Source organism: Scylla paramamosain, chromosome 10 (assembly GCF_035594125.1).
Source record: "Scylla paramamosain isolate STU-SP2022 chromosome 10, ASM3559412v1, whole genome shotgun sequence".
NCBI lineage: Eukaryota > Metazoa > Arthropoda > Malacostraca > Decapoda > Portunidae > Scylla > Scylla paramamosain.
The window spans coordinates 6,392,501-6,397,500 of record NC_087160.1 but is presented as its reverse complement, the minus strand read 5'-3'; the positions used below and the strand labels follow the sequence as shown (position 1 = coordinate 6,397,500).

At 44.0% G+C, this 5,000-nt stretch overlaps 1 long non-coding RNA gene across 2 annotated transcripts in view; it reads left to right on the top strand.

The window, feature by feature from the left end:
- The window catches only part of LOC135104178 (uncharacterized), a 181,830-nt gene that overhangs the window by 710 nt on the left and 176,120 nt on the right, over positions 1-5,000 (top strand). The window lies entirely within an intron of this gene.

Here is a 5,000-nt window from a genome sequence, read left to right as displayed (position 1 = left end):
CTCGCTCCTCCCCCCTCCACCCCCGGGAAAGCAACCTAACTTAACCTAACCTAGCCAGAGGGTTAAGCCCCCATGGACTCCCGTTAGGGGTCCCAGTCTAATCTAAACCTATCGTGTATGATTGGGTCTAGGGAATTTTTTGTGGAAGTGCCCGTGTCTGCTTCGAAAACTATGGATTTCCCACAAAATCGGAAAATGTAGTTTCTTACAATCCATTAAGGTATGCAAAAATCACTTTCCCAGTGTTATAGAGCATGATGATGAAAATCTAAAATTATACCATTGTTTGCTTTGTTTACCTTCTATTCCAACTGCAGAGCTGGAAGGCTAAAATTAAAATTATTATGTAGAAGACCAACATGTTAACAAACTCAGTTCTTTTTAAAAAAGCTTTCCAAACACACACACACACACACACTCTCTCTCTCTCTCTCTCTCTCTCTCTCTCTCTCTCTCTCTCTCTCTCTCTCTCTCTCTCTCTCTCTTAGCCGCGATACTTGTTCTCCACCGAAACTGACCACTCCTACGTCAGGCACGCACATTCTCCTAACAGCTGAAAGAGAACCATTGGCCAGTGAGCGCTAGAAAATTAAATACGAGATCGGTACTTTGTCTCCGTGTCGCCTTGTCTCCATTCTTCCACGCCACCACCGGAACGTGCAGCAAGAAGGCAGAATACGACCATCATGTTTTGACACTTTAAATATAGTCACTCTGCAGTCTGCGTAACGTTTGTACGTGTGTGTGTGTGTGTGTGTGTGTGAAGGATGTAGCTATGGTCCTGAAGAAAACATGCCTTCCATCCCGTCACTCAGATATCCAAGTCCGGCTGTCATTCCCTTTCAGTCCATCTTCCTCACGCGAGAGATGACTGTAGCCTCGTCCTCGCGCCCTCCCTTCCACTGCCGGACAGCTCAGCCCTAGAACACAATACCGCTCGTGTTTCCACCTTCCTACACTGTAAACTTCTCCAGTGTCAAGGGATCTCCAGGAAACTAAATTGAACTTGCGCCCCCTGGAAACTCCCGCACGGTTTTCTTGTTCTATGCCGTGACATTTGCTTATTTATATCACATTTTGCAGCCCTTGGCCAGTCTGCAGCCCAGATAGGTAAGGTGACACTCTCCTAACTGAATCATAATGGGACTTTTTTTTTTTTTGTAGACCGATTTAGCTTTTGGTTTTTGGGTCTCAAATTTCATATTCCTTCCTCGGTAACGGTGTGATAGATATTCTGTTATTCAAGAGGTGAGAGAGAGAGAGAGAGAGAGAGAGAGAGAGAGAGAGAGAGAGAGAGAGAGAGAGAGAGAGAGAGAGAGAGAGAGCGCACAACAATTAGCAAGGGCTCTCAGGGCTGGGACGTGCCGGAGGGCCACAATGGGAGTAACAAGGTCACATCGCAGGCATCCCTCCCTTCCCCCCCCTCTTCCCTCTCTCCCTCTTCCCTCCCTCTCTCCCTCCCTCTTCCTTCCCTCTCTTCCTTCCCTCTCTCCCTCCCTCCTCCTCCTCCTCCCTCCCTTCCTCTCACCCACTCCAGACCAGCGCCAGTCACTCCTGTCTCGTCACGTCTCATGCAGAAAAGGAAGAGACTAACTTCTTCCCGCAATTTTTTTTTCTTTTGCGCTCTCTCTCTCTCTCTCTCTCTCTCTCTCTCTCTCTCTCTCTCTCTCTCTCTCTCTCTCTCTCTCTCTCTCTCTCTCTCTCTCTCCTTTATTTCTTCAATTTTTTTACAATTTTCTCACGGTTAGCTTACTCTGATATACCTTCCTCCTCCTCTTCTTCCTTCACACCACGAAGTCGTCTCCTTCCATTTCTTCATCCTTTCCATCATCACCACACCCACATCATCATCTCTTTCTTAACCCCATCCTCCTCCTCCTCCTCCTCCTCCTCCTCCTCCTCCTCCTCCTCCTCCAACCCTTGTCTTCTTTCTTGGCATTAAGTCGATATTTTTTTTTTTCAATCTCCTTCACTCGTCAGGTTTTCTTTTTCCCTCGAAATCCACATCAGGTCCCTTTTTATTCTCCCCTGTCAAGCTTCAGGCGGCTGGGCGGGGACGTGACCAGCCCTTCCTTCCCCAGTAGCAGCGAGACCCCAGAACCCCGCGCTAGACGTTCCTTACAGCCTTACAGACCCCCCAAAGCCCCGCCCCGCCCTGGCCAGCACGTCCCCTGTGTCAATCAAAGGGTTAGTGAAATTTCAGGAAGGAGGAAGGAGTGAAAGGGTTGAAAGCTGAAAAGATGAGTAGGACGAGTGAAGGAGAGAAGAGAGCGGAGAAAAATAGGTGTAAATGAGCAAAAATGAGAGAGAGAGAGAGAGAGAGAGAGAGAGAGAGAGAGAGAGAGAGAGAGAGAGAGAGAGAGAGAGAGAGAGAGAGAGAGTTAATGATTCAGAGGAGAGTAGGAATGCGAAAAAAAAATACGCCAGAGCAAAAAGGAAAAACACGCATTGAAAATTACTGAAGCAAAAATCGTGTAAGTTGAACCGAATCTCAGGACATAGAGACAGACAAACGCAGATAGAAAGAGAGAGACGAGCAATGATAAAATGTATATATATAAAAAAAAAAAAAGAGAGAGAAAACGAAAACCTTTGACTACAGACCTTCCGTTGATTTGGAATGGAAGAGGAATTAAATAAAGAAAGAAAAACTACAACAGGGGAGATATGAAACACGAGAAATCCAGCGTGAAGAAAATGGAAAACGGTGCCAAAAAATGAGTAACTGAGAGGCAGAAACTGGAGGAGGAGGAGGAGGAGGAGGGAGAGAATAGAGGAGGAAGACCCTTGAAAGAACTCAAGAGGGAGAGGAAAAGAGGGCGAAAGATGGCAGAGGAGGAGGAAGAGGAGGAGATGAGATGGGGGGTGGTAGAGAGGCAGAGACAGAGAAAGGAAGGAAGAGGAGGGAGGGAGGTGGTGGAGAGGGAAAAAGACAGAGAAAGGAAAGGAAGGAGGGGGGGCTGGGAGGGAGTGGTAGGTAAGTAATCTAAGGCTGTGAGCGTTTAGCAAAAAGCTCCCTGGAGAAAACCTTTTATGGAAGAAGACTAATGATGTATAGCAGAGGAGGTGGAGGTGGTGCTTCGGCAAGGGAAGCACGGAGAGAGAGAGAGAGAGAGAGAGAGAGAGAGAGAGAGAGAGAGAGAGAGAGAGAGAGAGAGAGAGAGAGAGAGAGAGAGAGAGAGAGAAACTAGACTTTATTATTAGAATTTATCATTAACCTTTACACCACCGGCACAGCAATAGATGTGTATGGCAGTGTAAGGGATAATGACAATAGAACTTCTCTTATAGTATAATTTATGTAGTATATAAAACATAATTGTAATTCAGAGTGTAATTGACAAGTGATATGACAGCGTTGTTAAAACAGTTAGTGTTACAACAAGCTGATAAAATGTTAACTCTGGCAAGATCATACTTAATGTTTTTTTTTGTTTTGTTTTTCCTTTTTCAATTGCCAAAAGTTTCTGCAGTTCTTCGGACAAGGTTTGGTCAATCGTCGGTGTTGTCGGAATGCATGAACTGAGTGCCACCTGCATGTACCTCCAGATGAGAGTCATTTTCGTGCGTTGAGAGATGATTAACATGTATAGCGAATCAAATGGGACAAAGGGTGGATCTCTGCGGAAGACACGTGCAGTTGTGAAATTACATGATTTCCGACACGAATAAAGAGAGATGAGTGGGGAGGGAGATAAGGAGGAAGAGAAATTCCTCATGGAGCGAAGGTAGGAGGAGAAAAAAAAGAGCTGAGATGGGCTGAGATGGTCTTCACTATATGATCTTAGAGGTCTGCACCTGTGAACACTAAAAAAAATGGAAAATGGAAATGGAAAATGGAAATACTATAATGGAAATAGTAGATGTAGAAAATACAGTAACTTTCACAATGCAAAATACCTTGGATAAATTAGCCCGGGATTGTGAAGTTATTAAGATGTGCCCAAACCCCCTTAAATGTGAAGTAATGATTGTGTGCCCACCCAAAAGACCCATCGTCTTCCCACTACTTAAATTAAATGGATACGAACTCCCGATAGTACACTCTTGCAAGCTACTTGGGGTTCACATTAATTCAGATCTTACTTGGAACGATCATATCACTCACATTGTCAGTAGAGCTAGCAGTCTCCTTTTTATCCTATATCGAGCAAGACAATTTTCTTTTAGTCCAAATGTAATGTTCATACTATACACATGGTACATAAGAACTGTCCTAGAATATGCTGCACCTGTATGGCACCCAGGTCTCACGCGTGCACAGCATAATTCACTTGAAAACTTCAAAAGCGTTGCTTTAGAATCATATTGGGTGAGGCCTATCTGAACTACAACCATGCATTGCAATTACTTGGTACAGAATCATTACACAAGCGACGAGAAGCAGCAACAATAAATTTTGGACGGGGACTGCTCAACTCACCCGAGCTCAGAAATATGTTGCCACAGACCTTGCATGATGTCCATGGTAGGGAAACAAGGAGAGGTAGTCAACTCTTGCAGTCAGTAAGGTGTAGGACCTCAAGATACCAGAACTCTCCAATACCATATATTGTCTCTAAACTCAATGCCTTGTAAATACCTATGTACATGTTTTATATTTATTTTAGCAGCTTCTTGAGCTTATTTTACCTTTCATGTAGCTACCTAAATAGATACGCACTTGTTGTAAATCAAGACATGACGTTTTATAAATGACTTTGTAAAGCTTTCTTGATCAATAAACCATCAATTATTATTATTATTATTATTATTATTATAAAAAAGAAATATCCCTAGAAATGTAGACTCCCACGACGACTCTTACTCCTCTCCCCCCACATTCTCCTCCTCCTCCCTTTCCATTCTTTCTCTTTCCCTCTCAGAGACATAAAAAGAAAGAAAACAATAGCCAGATAATCTCCTTTTCGTTCTTGCCTTCCTTTCAGTTCAAACCTTTTTCTCCTCATTCTGTCAGGCAACATTCCTACACCACAGCCAATACAACTCACTGATATGAA